Genomic DNA, 18,139 nt, shown 5'->3' on the forward strand with positions numbered 1-18,139 from the left:
ACCCTGCACAAAACTCAAGTACACATGGATCAAAAGTCTCAGCAAAAAACAAGATGCAGTGAACCAACCTTATAGAAAAGGAAGTGGGGAATATCCTTGAACTCGTTGGCACAAGAGACAACTTCCTAAACAGAACTCCAATAACTAAGGCACTAAAGTCAACAATTAATAAATGAGACCTCATGAAACAGAAAGGCTTCTGCAAGGCAAAGGACACCATCATTTGGACAAGGCAGCAGCATACAGAATGAGAAAAGATTTTTATCAACTCCACATTTTATAGAGGACTAATATCCAAAATATAAAGAACTCAAGAGACTAGATATTTTTAAAAACCCAAATAATTCAATTTAAAAATGTGGTAACCCAGACCCAGAAAGACACATATGGTATGTACTCACTTCTAAGTGAATATTAGTCATAAAGTACAAGATAGCCATGCTAGAAACAAGGAGGGTCCAAGGTGGGATACTTGAGTTTCACTGAGAAAGGGAAATAGAATAAACATGAGGGTGGTGAGGGTTGGGGGATGCAAACAGGAGGGATGAAGTGGGGAGAGAATGGAAGGAGAGAGTACTGGGAGAGACAAATAGATTGAGGGGGCAACTCTGGGGCAAGCTAGAAACCTAGGACAATGGAAAGTCCCAGGAATCTATGAGGGTGACCCTAGCTAAGACTCCTAGAGGATATGGTGCCTGAACTGGCCATCTCCTATAACCAGGCAAGACTTCCAAAGGAGGATTTTGGACACCAACCCAGCCACAAAACCTTAGACCCACAATTTGTCTTACCTACAAGATGTGCAGGGGTAAAAGATGGAGCAGAATTTGAAGAAAGGGCCATCCAATGACTGGCCCAGCTTAAGACCCAAGCCAGGAGAGGGAGCCCATCCTGGAACTATTAATGATAATCTGCTATACTTGCAGACAGGAGGCTAGCATAAATGTTATTAGAAAGGCTTCACACAGAAACTGATGGAAACAGATGCAGAAACCCACAGCCAAACATTAACTGGAGCTTGAGAAAACCTGTGAAAGAGGTGGATGAAGGATTAAAGGAGCCAGAAGGGTCAAGGACACTACAAGAAATCCTACAGAATCAATTAACCAGGGCCCAAAGGGCTCATAGAGACCAAACTGCAAACTAGAGAGCATGCATGGGATTAATCTAGGCCCTCTGCACATATATACTAGTTGTATAGCTGGGTGTTTATGAAGAAATCCTAAAGTGGAAGTATTGCCTACCTTTGGATCCCTTTCCCCTAACTGGGCTGCCTTGTCTAGCCTCAGTAAATGTGCCTAGTCTTATTGCAACTTGATATGTCAAGGCTGATTTAGATCCATGGGAAAACTCACCTTTTCTGAGGAGAGGGGAAGAGGGGTGTATGGGGGGATGAGTTGAAAATGAGGGACTAGGAGGAAAAGAGGGAGGAGAAGCTGTTGTTGTAAAGTAATTAAATAACATAATTAATAAAAAGGTACATATCTCAACTGAAAATTCTCATTAGAGGAATCTCAAATGGCTGAGAAACACTTAAAGAAATATTTGAACATCCTTTGCCATCAGGGAAATGCAAACCAAAAATACTCTGAGGTCCCATATTACACTTGTCAGAATGGCTAAGATCAATAACACAAGTGAAAGCTCATGCTGGTGAAGATATGGACCAAGGGGGAACAGTCCTCCTTTGATGTACACTCAGTATGGCAGTTCCTCTAGAAGATGGTAATTAATCTACTTCAAGATTTAGAACATACCAAAAAGACACCCCATCATACAGGTACACTTGTTCAACCATATTTATTGTTGCTCTATTCATAATACCCAGACATTGGAAACAATCTAGATGTTCCTCAACAGAAGAACAGACTCTTTGAATGTGGTACATTTACATGATGAAATATTACTCCGCTGTTAAAAAATGATACTATGAAATTTGCAGGGAAGTGTATGGAACTAGAAAAAATCATACTGAGTGAGGTAACACAGACCCAGCAAGATAAATATGGTATACATTTCTATATATGTGCTTACTTGTGGATATTAGCCATTAAGTAAATGATAACCAAGCTGCAATCCATAGACCCAGTGAGGTTAGGTACAGAGGTAGGGACTAGGGGGACACATGGACCTCATTAGCAGGGAGGATAGAATAGATTTTATGGGTGAAGTGGAGGCAGGGGGATGAGGATGGGAGGATCAGGTAAAGAAAAGGAGGGGAGATGATGTTGAAGGAAAGGGTATGGAGAGAAATAGGGAGACTTGAGGGTCATTTGAGATGTGGCATGGAAAACCGGTGCAGCGGACACTTTCTAAAATGTGTGAAGGTGATCTTAATAAAGTTGCCAAACAATGGAGATGGAGTCCCAATTGGCCGCCACTAGTCACCAAATGAAACTCCCAGTACTGAGGCTGGGTTACGTCTAATTGGGTTGTTGGCCAAAGAGGGTCCCATGGAAATCCCCAAACAACCCTGGCTGTGGCTCTCCACAGACTGACAGCAAGGCCCCATTGCTGACAACAAGATCCACACAACTTATTGGGCGTGGAGAGGTCCAGCTGGTCCCTACAGAGAGCCTTCACCTCTACATTCTAGGATCTTTGGTACATGAGTGTACTCTGCTGGCTACCAAAAGAGAAATGGAAACACCAATCCAGCCACAAAACCTTTGGTCTACCATCTGTTCTACGTACAAAATACTCTAGGGCAATCATGGCATAAAGACTGTTGGAGTAACCAACCAATATATTATTTGACTTAAGGCCCATACAACAAAATGTAGCCCATCCCAGACATTGTTGAGTAACAAAGAACCAGAGATTAGATAGCTCAGAGAGCTGGGGTAATAATAACAGTAAAATGACTCATAATGATATTCTGCTATCTTTGTAGATCAGTGCCTTATTTAGCTACCATCAGAGAAGCTTCCTCCTGAAACATATGGGAACAAAAACAGAGACCACAGCCTTATAGATTATACAGATACTGAGAGATTTTGTAATATACAGGTCTAAACGGTATGTCTCCACTAAAACCTTCCTTTCAGAACTCCAAGAACACAGTGGAAGAGGATGCTGATAAAGTTTAAGAGCCAGATAGGATGGAGGACATGAGGAAAAGGCCCTCTATATAAACTGAGAAAGGCCCATACTAACTCAGAGACTGAAGCAGCAAGCACAAGGGTTACATGGGTCTGCACCAGGGCCTCACCATATATATTACAGCTTTCAGTTTAGTATTTTTATGGGACTCTTGAGTTTGTGAAGGAGTGGGTCTCTGATCCTTGTGCCTTTATTGGGTCTCTTTTCCTTCTCTTGGTTTGCCTTGTCCAACTTGGATGTGGTAGTTTTTGTTTTATCTTGTTATATTTTATTCTGTTATGTTTTGTTGTTATCTCTTAGAAGCCTATTATTTTCTAAGGTGAGACAGAAAGGGATCAGGATGGGAGGGGAAGTGGGAGGAACTGGGAAGAGTAGATGAAGGATAAACTAATATAATCAATATTGTATGAGAAAAGAATCTATTTTTAATATAAAGAATAAAAATGTACTTGAGAAGGATAAATAAAATGGATAAAATCCTGGAAATCATGGCATATAGAAATGACAATAACAAAACCAATTAAGTAGTAAAGGATGTATATCGCCACAGATACTGTGGCTTTTAAACTGTTATAAGACACCATGAATAACTTTATTATAGTAAAATGAAATTTCAGATAAAGTAGAAATATTGCTAAAAGTTATACAGATCAGATTACTGTCAAAAAGAGGTAGAGGACCAAGATAACACCTGAGTAAGACCCTCTAGAAAGTCTCTCCTCTCTGAGACATTAATTTGAACACACATTTCCAAGGACCAATTAAGCCAAATAGGATACTGTATTGCTGGATTTTAGCATATTAAGAAAAGAAACATTACAGAGGCATGAAGGAAGGAGTTTCCCATATTATCCCACTTCCAACTCTAAAGAATGAAGCTTAGAAAGAGACAAAAAAAAGTAAGTCCAGTACTTAAATGTGTCCCAGTATCAGATCTGCCACAATGAAACCCAGTGATAGGTACATACCTGTAGTCCATACCTCTTGGTGACTGAGCCTCTGGTTTTGTTTGTTTGTTTGTTTTACAGCTTAGTACCAGGTCAGCCTTGATGAGGCCCAGGTAGGCATACACCAAAAATTTAAAGTGCATGATGCATAGCAGAAATCTGTTTGGGGGGGGCATAAAACAACATAATGATGCCACGAGTGTGTCATACTCATGATATTCAGAAATACAGATGGATATATTTGTGGTTTTCTACAATGTCATATGTTATGGAATAATATCAGTTTTATTAGCTTCAATGTCTCAAATAATCTCAATTCCATTTGAGAGTTGGTTATTGGCAACCACAAGTTCTTTTATTCCACTCTTAATTACTCTCAGATTGCACAGTATAAGTAAGTCATCCAGTGTGTTCTCAACTCCCCTAAAATTTAGTATGTAGTCCAGGCTGCTCTTAAATTTGTGGTAATTCTCCTGCCTCAGCCTCCTTAAGTGATAGGATTTCAGGTGTGAACCACCATACTCAACAATATAATGGATTTTTTAAAAGATAACATCATTTGTGGCACAATATGGTGATCTAGAGCTAAAAGATCCTCAGTAACATGGGTATAGTTTCCAATGTTGTGCTGGTCTCAGTAGACCAGGGGAATCAGCCTTTCAGTATTGGTGGCCACAAGACTACCTACTCTATTTCTCCTGCAACTTCCAATAACATAACACGAAGCGAGTGATTACTAAACTGATGAAGAAAGGGGATGTACACATCAAATTATTCCATAAGCACCTAGGACTGTGAATTCCATGGTGAGTCACAGAGCTGGGCATGATCCTATTGTGCCTGATCATAAGCAGGTGACTGAGAAAAAAAGCCAGACACCATTTACGAGGGAATAGATTACTCTTTTCAGATACTTTTCCAACTCGTTTTCAAAACACTAACTACAGATTAGGAATAAGCCTAGGCTTGAAGCACCCTCTAGTGCTGGAACAATGACAGCAGTGGAAAAGCAAACTCACGGTAAAAATGGCTCAGGGCACGATATGCAAAAGTATAGTTCAGGATGACCTCTAACTGGCAATCCTCCTGCCTTACCACCACAACCAGGTAGGGCACCATTTAATGCTGAAGTCACAGACATATCTATAGTCAGTAAGCAGCTTACTTAGAAAGATAGATACAAACAAACCCAGGTTATGAAAACTAAAATAAATACATAATATTTTCATGTAAAGGTATTATCACACATCAACCAACATCAAGAAATTTCAGGGAAAGCCAGGCATAGTGATACTCATCTATAGTCCTAGCACTCAGGAGAATTGGGGGTGAGACTTGCTGTGAGTTTGAGGCAAACCTAAGGTGAATAGCAGAAGACCTTATTTTTAAAAAAAGCCTTCAAGGAACTATAACTTAATAAACAAAAATAAGATACTAGCAGCCAACTACATAGCATCTCATGTGTCTGAACACTTGGGCAGAACATTCAAAGTAGTTATTTTAAGGAAATTCAACAAGCTATAAGAAAACACAAAGAAATAGGTTTTTCTTTTAGAAAACCTTCCCAAACATTGAAGTAATTTTAAACAGAAATATTTACAATGAATAATATATTACTCAAAAGAGAAGATTCCCAAGAGCAGCAGCAGAATATTAATAATACAAAGTAGTGCCCTCAGCTGGTATGAGAGCAGATTTCTCAGCAGGATCTTCACAGGTAAGAGAGAGTAGCATGAGATGTTTACAGTAATGAAGAAGTAATCATGTTAACCAATACAATATGCTCCCAAAATTATTATGTAGAAATGAAATTTCCAGATAAACAACATCTGAAGAGATATATTTCCACCAGGGCTGTCTTACAGGAAATGTTCAGCTAGGCATGGAGAGTCATGCCTATAATCCACCCCTTGGAAAGCTGAAGCAGGAGAAATGTCGTATGTTTGAGGCCAGCCATAGCTACATACTGATTTATAGGCCAGTTGAGGTTACAGGCCAGTTGAGGTTACAGAGTGAGCCTCTGTCTCAAAAGGGGCAAGGAAATAACAGAAGGAAGAAAGGTAGGTTGTTTAAAGATAGTTTTTCAAACTAAAAAACAGAAACTTGGAAATTTATATTAAAATTACTTGGTTTAGAGTAGCTATAGATTTGAATCCCTAATATTGTCAAATTTTCATGTAAATAATTTATATCTTTAGTATAGACCTGTTTTAAGATACAATTAAAATGGCTATTTTAATACATTAGGTAAAATGTAGGAAGATGGTGTAAAATCAAACATCTATATTTCAATATAAGGATACACATAGACTGAAAGTGAAGGGATAGAATAAATAATTCATGAAAAAAGGGAATGGAAAAAAGCAGAAGTAATTGAATTAGTTGGGTTTTTCTCATACATGTGGCAAAATAGCTAACAAAATCAACTTAAGGGAGAAAGGATTTATTTGAGCCTACAGTTTCAAAGGGTAGTACAATATAGCAAGGAAAGCAATGATGGCTGAAGCAGCTCAGTTCTAGTAGGAGAATCATGAAGCAGCAACTCATTGCTTTTTGGCAAATTTGTAAGACAGGATGGTAGTGGACAGGACTAAGACTCTCAGAACCCATCCATAATAATCTATGTCTACTAGCTATATTTCACAGGTTCCACAACTTCTCCAAATTGTGCCACCAGTTGTGAACAGATTAGCCTGTGGTGGACATTTTACATTTAAACTTTAACAATAACCATATATAAACAGGCCTTTACTTAAGAACATAAAAATTATACACAAAATAGAAATTTTAAATTAATAAACCTGAAAGGAATAGTTAGGCTCAATACAATAATACCATATGACTTTAACACTCCATTTTCAGTAATACAGATCCTCAAGACCTAAGAGACATCCGTAGAACATTCTATCCAATAGTTGACAAATATACCTTTTTTTCATCAATGAATGGAACTTTTTCTAGGATAGATCATAAACCACAGAATAAGCCTTATTTTTTAAATAATCAACTGGATTTTTCTGGTTATAATACAATAAAATTGAAATTCAGTATCAAGAGAACCTTTGAATATTATATAGTTACATGGATATTAAATAACTTAGTTTTGAACCAATAGGCCAAAGAAGATATTAAGAAAAAACTTAAAAGGTGGAGAACATGGAATACTTAACTTATGTGATGCTGCAAAAGAAGTATTTTTAAAAATATGAAACATTGTGTAGAAGACTTGCTCTGAATGTATCTTTTTAATTCTCTTGGGTAAATACATAGGAGAGATATTTCTGAGTCATAAGAAAAGTGAATACTTAACTTTATGAAAATCTGCAAGCTAATTCTCTAAAGCAAGTGTACAATTTTATTTAGCCATCAGCAATATATTAGAACTTTAAATGCTCCACAGAATCACTAGCATTATTATTATCATTTTTAAAAACACAATATTTTAGTTTTTAGAAAGGTTTGTTTGGTTGGTGGTTTATTTGTTTGTTGTTGTTTTTTACTTTGTGACTTTTCCTTCAAGTAAAGAGAAAATAATGTTGAGTGTCTGTTCATGTATTTATTGGATATTTTTGTATCTTCTTTTGTGAAGTATATATTTATTTTATACTCTGCTAATATAGTATATTGTGTTTACTACTATTTATTTATTGTATGTGTATGGATGTTGTGTCTACATATATATGTCTAAGTATCATGTGCATGAAACACTTGCTGAGGCCAGAAGAGGGATTGGAATTACAGATGGTTGTGAGCAGCATGGAGGCTAGGAATTGAGCCTTTAAAAAAAAGCCTAGAGTACACAGAGTGGCAGAAACAACAGAAGATTCCATGTTTTAACAAGATGAAAGGTGAGAGCCAACTCCCCAAAAGTTTGCCTCTGATATTCTCATGCAAAAACTAAGGTTTCCTCTATATTTAGCATACTGTAAACTAACAAGGTGTAAACAAACTTCAAAGTAATTATTACAAAAATATAAGTAATAAATGAGAAAAGAGACATGTGAAGGGAAAAAGAAAATTAAGTTAAGGAAGAGAGAGGAAGTTTAAGTAGGGAAGTGGTACCCATATGTGTACACACATGTAATTCTTTTAATATCATAATGTCACTATAGCGCTATCAAGAGAGCCAAATGTTTTTATTTTCTTTTTGTTTTATTTTTAAATTTTATTTTAATTAATTAATTAACTTTACATCCTGAATGTATCCTCGTCCCTCTTCTCCTCCCAGTTTCACCCCCCCCTCTCTTTCCCCCTACCCCTCCTCTTTTCTAGGGAAAAGGGGAGCCCCCCTAGTTCATCAAGTCATATCAGGACTGAGAACATTCTCTTCTCCTGAGGCCAGGGAAGGCATCCCTGCCAGGAGGGAGTGATCAAAAAACAGGCAGTAGAGTCCATATCAGACACAGCCCCACTTCTCTTTATAAGGAACCCACATGAAACCTGAGCTGCCCACCTGTGTAGAGGGCCTAGGTCCAGTCTATGCATGGTTCTTGGTTGGTGCTTCAATCTCCTCAAGCCCCTCTGGGACCTTGTTAGTTGGCTTTGTTGGTCTCCTTGTGGAGCTCCTGTTACCTTCAGGTCCTTCTATCCTTCCCCCTGCTTTCCACAAGACTCCTTATGCTTCAATTAATGTTTGGCTGTGAGTCTTTGCATCTGTTTGGATCCACTACTGGGTGTAGTCTTTCAGAGGTCACCTATGCTAGGATCCTTCCTGTCTGCAAGCATAGCAGAATATCATTAATAGTGTCAGGGGTGGGCTCTTTCCCATGGAGTGGGTTTCAGGTTAGGCCAGGCAATGGTTGGACATTTCCTCAACCTCTATCTTTATCCCTGCACATCTTGTAGGCAGGGAAAACTTTGGGTCAAAATTGTTGTGGGTAGGTTTGTGTTCCTGTCCCTCCACTAGGAGTCCTGTCAAGTTAGAGGTGTTTTCACTTTCCATGACTCCTGATACTAGGAGTCTTAACTAGAGTTACCCTCATATCCTTCCAGAAGCCTACCCTGCCCCAGGTCTGCAGTATGTCACAGATATCTCCACCCACATATTTTCTTCTCTTTGCAGACTCTCTGTCCTCTTGCCTCTGCTCTCCCAAGTTCTGATTTTCACCCTCATTTCTCTCTGCAATCCCTTTTTTACTTTGTTCTTTCTCTTCAACCACTTCCACTGTCTATTCTATTTCCCCCTTTTGAATGAGATTTGAGCATCCCCCCTTGGGTCCTCCTTGTTACTTATTGCATTTACTTTCCAGAACTCTATTTCTGGGCCCACACTTCAGCCTGCATTATTGGAGACCTGCCCAAACCAGAGACAACCAGATGGCTAAAGGCCAGCACAAGAACACAAATCAACAAGAGCCAGGGCAATGCAGTACCATCAGAATCCACATATTATACTACAACAATCCCAAGATCTCTTAACACAGCTGAAGCACAAGAAAATGACCTTAAATACAATCTTATGGAAATGATAGAGATCTTTAAGGAAGAAGTAAATAAAAGTCTTAAAGAAATACAGCAAAATAGAATCAAACAGATGAAAGAAATGAATAAAATGGTTCAAGACCTGAAACTGGAAATAGCAGCAATATAGAAAACACAAATTGAGGGAATCCTGGAAAGGGAAAAGAACAGAAACTACAGACACAAGCATCACCAACAGAATATAAGAGATGGAAGAGAGAATCTCATGTGTAGAAGATACAATGAAAGAAATTGATACATCCATCAGTCAAAAAAAAAGTCAAATCCAAAAAGTTTCTAGCACAAAACATTCAGGAAATTTGGGACACTAAGAAAAGACCAAACCTGAAAACAATATGAATAAAAGGAGAAGATTCCCAGATCAAAGGCCCAGAAAATATTTTCAACAAAATCACAGAAGAAAATTTCTTAACCTAAAAAAAGAGATGCCTATAGTACAAGCTTACAGAACAGTAAATAGAATGGATGAGAAAGAAAATCATCCCACCACATAATAATCAAAACACTAAATGTACAAAATAAAGTTTATTAAAAGCCACAAGGGAAAAAGGCTAAGTAATATATAGGCAGACCTATTAGAATTACACCAGAGATGCATAAACAGAATCCACCATTCTGATGAATACAAGAAACATACCTCAACAACAAAAATAAACTTTACTTCAGTAAAGGCTGGAAAAAGTGTTTCCAAGAAAATAGACCCAAGAAGTGAGCTGGAGTAGCCATCCTAATATCTAATAAAATAGCAAGCCTCAACCAATACAAGAAAATTGACATAACCCCTTGTATCTTATCAGACCACAATGGATTAAACAACATCAGAAAGCTGGGTGCTTTCTCCGCCTCTCTGAGCTAGCAGGTTTTTCACCACAGCATCTGTCTCCTGAGTCTTTACTGGTAAAAATAGAATGGCCAGCAATTTTTCAATTAAAACAAGAAACAGAAGGAGCATTGCTCAACTCATTCTATGAGGCCATAGTCACCCTGATACCTAACAAAGATCCAACAAATAAAGAGAATTTCATACCAATTTCCCTTATGAACATTAACACAAAAATACTCAACTAAGCCAGACATGCTGGTGCATGCCTTTCATTAGAGCACTCAAGAGGCAGAGGCAAACAGATCTCTGAGTTCAAGACCAGGCTGTTCTACAAAGTGAGTCCAGGACAGCCTGGGTCGTTACACAGAGAAACCCTACCTCAAAACAAACAAACAAACAACAACAAAAACCTCACAAACCAAATTCAAGAACACATCATAAATACTATCCACCATGATCAAGTATGCCTCATCTCAGACATGTAGGGATGGTTCAATATACAAATATCCATCAACATAATCTACCATACAAACAAATTGAAAGAAAAATAAAACACATGATCATCTCATTAGATGTTGAAAAAGCCTTTGACAAAATCCAACACCCTTTCAGGTTAAAAGTCTTGGAAAGACAAGGGATATTAGGCACATACCTAAATACAATAAAGGCAATATACAGCAAGCATATGTCCAACATCAAATTAAATGGAGAGAAACTTAAAGCAATCCCATTGAAACCAGGAACAAGACAAGGCTGTCCACTCTTACCAGATCACTTTAATATAGTACTTGAAATCCTAACCAGAGCAATAAGACAACTAAAGGAAATCAAAGGGATACAAATTGGAAAGGAAGAAGTCAAAGTATTGCTATGTACAGATGATATATGATAGTATACATAAGTGACCCAAAAAATTCTACCAGAGAGTTCCTACAGACATTGAATACCTTCATCAAAGTGGCTGGGAACAAGATTAATTTTTTTAAAAATCAGTAGCCCTCCTTCACACAAATGATAAGTGGGCTGAGACAGTAATTAGGTAAATGACACCCTTCATAATAACCACACATAATATAAAATATCTTGGTGTAACTCTAACCAAGCAAATCAAAGACTTGTATGACAAGAACTTCAAGTCTCTAAATAAAGAAATTGAAGAAGATAGAAAATAGAATTATCTCCCATGCTCATGGATGGCCATAGTCAAAATGGCCAAATTACCAAAAGCAATCTACCGATTCAATGTAATTCCCATCAAAATTCCAACACATTTCTTTAAAAATTTGAAAGAAAATTTCTCTACTTCATATGGAATAATTAAAAACCCAGGATAGTTAAAACAGTCATGTGCAATAAAAGAACATCTGGAGGGATCACTATCCCTGATTTCAAGCTGTACTACACAACAACAGTGATAAAAACTCCATGGTATTAACCCTGAGAAACAGACAGGTTGATAAATGGAATGAAATCAAAGACCCAGAAGTAAACCCACACACTTATGGATGCTTGATTTTTGACAAAGAAGCCAAAACCATACAATGGAAAAAAAGATAAGATAATCTTCAACAAATGGTGCTGATTTAAATGGGTGTCTACATGTAGAAAATGCAAATTGACCCATATTTATCACCCTGCACAAAACTAAAGTCCAAGTAGACCGAAGACCTCAACATAAAACCAGATACATTGAACCTAATAGAAGAGAAAATGGAGACTAGTCTTGAACGCATTGGTTCAGGAGACAACTTTCTGAACAGAACACCAACAGCTCAGGCACTAAGATCAACAATTAATAAATTGGACCTCCTCATAAAACTGAAAGCTTCTGCAAGGCAAAGGACATTGTCAAAAGGACAAAATGGCAGCCTACGAAATGGGAAAAGATCTTCATTAACCAAACTTCTGACAGAGGGCTAATATCCAAAATATATAAGGAACTCAAGAAAGTAGACATCAACAAACCAAATAATCCAATTAAAAAATAGAGTACAGAGCTAAACAGAATTCTCAATAGAGGAATATCGAATGGTCAAGAAACAAAGAAATGCAAATCAAAATTACTTTGAAATTCCACTTTACACCTCTCAGAATGGCTAAGATCGAAAATACAAGTGACAGCAATTTGTCATTTTCTTTTTCTGTCACTCAATTAAACATCACTTTCGAACATGGGTGCTTCCTTCCACAAAATTTACCTTCATTGCTTTGGATTAAAGGCATATGCCATCATTCCTGAACCTAAGCTTTACCTGATACTTGCTCTATACCAGGCTGGCCTTGAACTCAGATCTGCTTGCCTCTGTCTCCTGGATTAAAGGCGTGTTTGTATTCCAGCTGGATCATACCGACCTAGAAGATCTTTGGATGTGATCTCTTGCCAGAGCAGCCATGTTCAGAATTAAAATTCCTCTACAACTTATTTTCTCCCATTTTGGTCTAAATAAAAGACTTTCTCTAACTTATAGAGATCCAACTGTTTCTGCTGGGATTAAAGACATAGGATACCACTGCCATGCTCAATTTTTTTTATCTTAGTTCCAAATTACTTCAAACTCTTAGAGATTTAGAAAATGAGTTTGAATTATATTAACTCTTTCAAGTTACTTAAAACATTTTAAATCTCTTAACTGTTTTTAATACCAAACAATAAAACTATCCTTTTTATTTAATAAGAAAACTTTAGTCTTTATGCATTTAAATTAAATGACCAAGCTGTCTGATGAACTATCCCTTCTCTTTATTTAGGAGATCTCTTCAATTCGAATCTAATCTTTATCAATTTTAATGGTATCCACAGCTTTTCTTCTCCTGTGGAAACAAAGGCTGTCACAAGCATGAGGACAAGTCATAGAGGCTTTTCTTGACAAAGTTCCAGAGACTTCCAACTGTCCAGAACAATCTCTAGACATCCAGAACAGCTGTTGAGGCTTTGCTTGACAAAGTTCCAAAGATCTCTGGCTGGTCGCCACTGCCCTTAAGTATTATATATGGTCCAGGTGTAATTTTTCCAAATTATTCTGAAATCTCCTTTTCTTCTAAAAATGTCTTTCTCTCTATTTCTCAGCCCTGATGAAATTTTCACTGGAAAACTTTTTCCCACAGAGAATGTTGAAAAAAGGCATCTGGTGAAAGGCTTAAGACAATGAATCTTGGCTCTAACTGTTGCGCTGCAGTCAGGCAGAAACTGCTTGAAAGAAAGCTAGGACCTTGACATAACAGTACCTGGCTAGATACCATTTGCTGTAAAAAAAAAAAAAGTTTCTTTAGAATCTTCTTTAAGAGCAATAGAAGGTGGGCTTGTAACATCATGTTTTATAGATATTTTACAATAGAGGATCCCTTGGCAGTTCGCCTAGGCTTAGATAACATACCTGTTGGTTTGGGACTGGGAGTAAGTCATGTTTTCTCTTTATTAGAAAACATTTAGCTCAAGCTATGTTGATATGACAATCATGTAAACACAATAGCTTTAGTCCAGGGAAATTTATGATTAAACTTTCTTGAGTATTGTTTAAGAAATAACAATCAAGTTATGCTGACCATTGTTTGGAAATTGATTTTTGCTGCATTCTTTATTGTAGGTTATACAGAACTGTTTGTATTTCCTTGTTAGACTGTCTCTTGCTTTGTTGATTTTTAAATTTTCTACTGATTGTAAAAGATGAGAAAAATCATGATGTAACTTGTAATGAAAAATATTGAACTTCATTTTAAATAAAATACTGGGGTTGGCCCACTGAGAACAGCAAGCAAGTGACAGACACAGAAAAATAAAGGTAACAGCAAGCACGAAGAGAGACAGAAAAGTAAGTGTGAGAGCAAGCGAGACAGAGACAGAGACAGACAGCAGTCAGCATGTGAGAGAGACAGAAAAATTAATTTCTCCTGGGCTTCAAGACCTTCAGTTTGTACTGCATATGCCTGCATTTCTTTTATCCTACATTCCTCAACTTCTCAACATCTAGTTCCTCTACCTAGTTGTTCAACCAATAGTTTGTTTCCCTTAACCAGGTGTTCACTGCCTGCTCAATTCTCCCTACTGCAAGTCCACCAAGACTTTCTCTTCTCTCCTCTTCACTGTTCCCAGAGCTGGTCTTCTTGGAGCAGCAAAAGGCAAAACCTCTCCCCTAACTTAAAACATTTCCCAGTTTCCATTATGAGGTCAACACATCTTTAAAATATACAGACTGACTTAATTCAGCAGTTTTTTCTATTATCCAATGTCTCTCTGCAGATGTTGTTCCTTTCTAATTAGAGTTTTAAAAATTTAAAGTTAATAAAGTACTGTATAATCTATCTCTGGGCATCTTTATTATCCCTTCCTGTTTATAAGCATATTTTTTTAAAGTATGACAAGATGTTTCTATAACAGTTTGTCCCTAGGATTGTGTGGTATACCTGTAATATGCTTTATGTTATAATATGCAAAAAGTTGTTCCATTTTACTAGAGACAAATGCTGCAGCATTGTCAATCTTAATTTGTAAAGGTATTCCCATAATAGCCATAATTTTAATAAATGTGTAATTACAGAGTCATCCTTTTCAGAACTTAAAGCAGTTGCCCATTGAAATCCTGAATATGTATCTATGGTATGGTACACATACTTTATTTTTACAAACTCTGAAAAATGAAACACATCTATCTGCCGAATTTCATTTCTTTGAGTACATTTTGGGTTACTTCCTGCAGATAATGGAGTTTGGTTATACAAAGAACAAGTAGTACATTGCCTTATAATTTCCTTAGCTTGTTGCCAAGTGATAGAAAAATATTTCTTCAAACCTTTGTTGTTAACATGGTGTTTCTTATGAAATTCTGTGGCTTCTAGCACATTTCCTATTAACAGCTGATCAATTTCATCATTACCTTGTGCTAGAGGGCTTGGTAAACCCATATGGTATCTGATATGTGTTATATACATAGAATGATTTCTATTTATAATTACTTGTTATAGTTGAAGACATAGTGAAATTGATTCTGAATCATCCAGAATAAGTTCAGTAATTTAAATATGTAAAACAACTTTCTGCATATCATGAGTCAGTAACTATATTAAGAAATTCATGAAAATCACATAATACCATAAGAATAACATACCACTCTGATTTTTTAAACTGAATCACAAGGGCTCTGAACCACTTTACTTATTTTTCCTGACTTATACACTGCCTTTCCTGATTTATTTGTATCAGTATAAAATGTAGGTGCTCCAGAAACTGGTGTCCCCTTTACTATATGAGGGAGAATCCAATTAGTTCTTTTTATAAATTGAAGTCTCTTGCTTTGGGGATATTTGTTGTTAATCTCTCCAAAGAAGTTACTGCATGCTTTTTGCCAATGTTCGTTTTCTGCCCATAATGGGCAATTTCAGAATTAGTAAAGGGAACCACAATTTCCACTGGGTCTATTCTAGCTAATTAATGAAGTCTCATTTATCCTTTCAGAATCAATTCAGAAATATTTTCTAAATAGTCTTTTTAATTTTTACTCTATATGCTAAAATATCCATTCTAAGACACTATCTTCTGTCTGCATAAAAATTCTTGTGGGAGAATGAGTAGAAGGCAAAATAACTAATATACGGTCAAGCTTTGGATCCAATCAATCCACAATTTCTTTTCTACTAGAGCCAATTCTCTTTCAGACTCAGATGTTAATTTTCTTGGACTATTTAAGTCCTTATCTCCTGGTAAGGGTTGAAACAAATTACTTAGCTCTTGAGTAGTTAACCCAATATGAGCCTTAGCCAATTAATATCTCCCAGCAACTTTGTGAAAATCATTAAGAGTTTGTATCTGATCTCTCCTGATTTGTACTTTCTGTGGTTGAATTTTCTGTAAATCTATCTTACATTCTAGATAATTGATAGAATCACCTCTTTGCATTTTTCAGGAGCAATTTGTAATCCCCAGCAAGGCAAAATTCTCTTTACATCAGCAAACATTTTTCTAAGGTATCTGCATCTGAATCAGCCAATAAGATATTCATATAATGATAATTTTTAGATTGAAGAAACTGTTTATGAATTATTTCTAATGGCTGTTATACAAAATATTGGCACAAGGTTGGATGGTTTAACATTCTTTGGGTGCTAAAATGTTCCTATTAAAAAGAAAAAGTCCTACATCGTTAGATTTTACCAATGAAGATTCAGGCGTCAGATGCTGAGGTGAAAACCTGCTATCTCAGAGAGACAGAGAAAGCATCCAGCTGACCTTCTTACTCAGCTCATGTCCCAAAGGAAAAAACCTTTCCTACTCAGCTCACCTGACAGCCCAGGAGGAAAAGGCCTGCTAGCTCACCCAAAAGCTCAGGAGGAGAAAGCCAAAAGCTAAAGAGCCAAAGAACTAAAGAGCAAAAAAGCTCCATTGTCTCCACACTGACATAAATACCCCTCAACTTAAAGTCCCTCTTTTGTGTTAATCCTTTCAGCTATTTTATTGCTCTGCCTTTTGACCTTTATTAAATCCTGTGTACGGAAAGCTCTTGGATTAAAGGTGTGTGCTAGATCTGAGCCACACCATAATCACATGCTTAAAATAAACAGAAAATTCTTGGATTAAAGGCATGTGCCAGGGCTGAATCACACCAAACAAGAAATAGGTTTTTATAGTTCACAATCTTGGGTTTACAATGGGATCAAATATCATGAAACAAGCGTGTAAGTAAATGCATGGATTATTTGAACATATAAGTTTCATTTAGATGCCAACTTGGATGAATATTTTCTAATGTGACACAAAAAAGTAAAGCTTTAATGCCAATACAAGCCTGTATGGCCCATAAACTAGAACTACAAGAGACCATACTAAGCTCTTTTTACCATTCGAATTCAGCAAAGTGTCAAGATCTCAATTCTTGGATTCACAACTCTCAAAAGGACCTTTTAAAATGGACCATTTCATTTCCTAGAATGCTTCATCTTCTAGAAACCTCAAGGTATAGGGAAAGGAAGGAGAAGGTATGAGGGGGTGAGGGTGGGATCAGGAGGCGATGAGGGAGGGAGCAACAGTTGGGATGTCAAGTGAACAAATTAAAAATTAAAAACAAAACAAACAAACAAACTTCAAGGTAAAGCTCACTAGTGAATTTTCCAATATGCAGCTATTCTCTTTGACATAGGTAGTTTTCCAAGCATCATAGATCACTACTTCTATGCCATCATGAAAGCCTTATCTTTTTTCCTGCTGTCCTCTTTCCTTTCTGTATAGTGAAATCTTTGGTACTATACTGTAGTTGCCTTTATGAAAGGCTGTTGTAGTGGGAAAAAACAGAGCATTTGTTGGTTTTGTGGTCTGGTACCTGTCCATGTTCTCATTGAGAGTTGCCTGAAACTAGAAGGAAAGAATACAAAGCAATCCTTGATATTTTAGACATCTCAATCGTAAGTGCTTTCATTGGAAATAGTACCATGAACAATTAGTCTCCTAATTGCCACTCAAGTATAAATTCCTATTCATTTGATGTCTACAAAATACAGATTGAATTTGCAGGCATCTTATACTCAAGACCCAGAAACTACATATGTGAATATGAATAATTGCTGGTATAATGTCACAGGATTCAATTCAGTAAAGTCTTTTCCATTTAATTTCATAATACTCATTTTTTTCTGCTCTAAAAGAACCACTAAAAGGGCTGAGAATATATCTGCCAGCAGAGTGATTCTTTTTTGTTTAAACTGCATAAGGCCCTAAGTCTGACTCCCATCTCACACAAAAAGGAGATCACTAAAGAAAGGTCACATTGAGTCATGTTCAAGAGGTATACAGACTAATGTT

The 18,139-nt window shown here is 36.8% G+C and overlaps 1 protein-coding gene across 2 annotated transcripts in view; it reads right to left on the minus strand.

Annotated features, from left to right (window-relative positions):
• Positions 1–18,139, minus strand: part of SPRY3 (sprouty RTK signaling antagonist 3) — a 60,943-nt gene that overhangs the window by 36,833 nt on the left and 5,971 nt on the right. The window contains exon 2 of one of the 2 annotated variants that reach the window (XM_084788656.1): positions 4,071–4,208. The exons of the other annotated variant lie outside the window; for it this stretch is intronic. The gene's annotated coding sequence lies outside the window, so the exon portion shown is untranslated. The remainder of the gene's footprint in view (positions 1–4,070; positions 4,209–18,139) is intronic. 2 annotated transcript variants of the gene reach the window in all.

This window comes from Acomys minous, assembly GCF_964271855.1.
Source record: "Acomys minous genome assembly, chromosome: 7".
NCBI lineage: Eukaryota > Metazoa > Chordata > Mammalia > Rodentia > Muridae > Acomys > Acomys minous.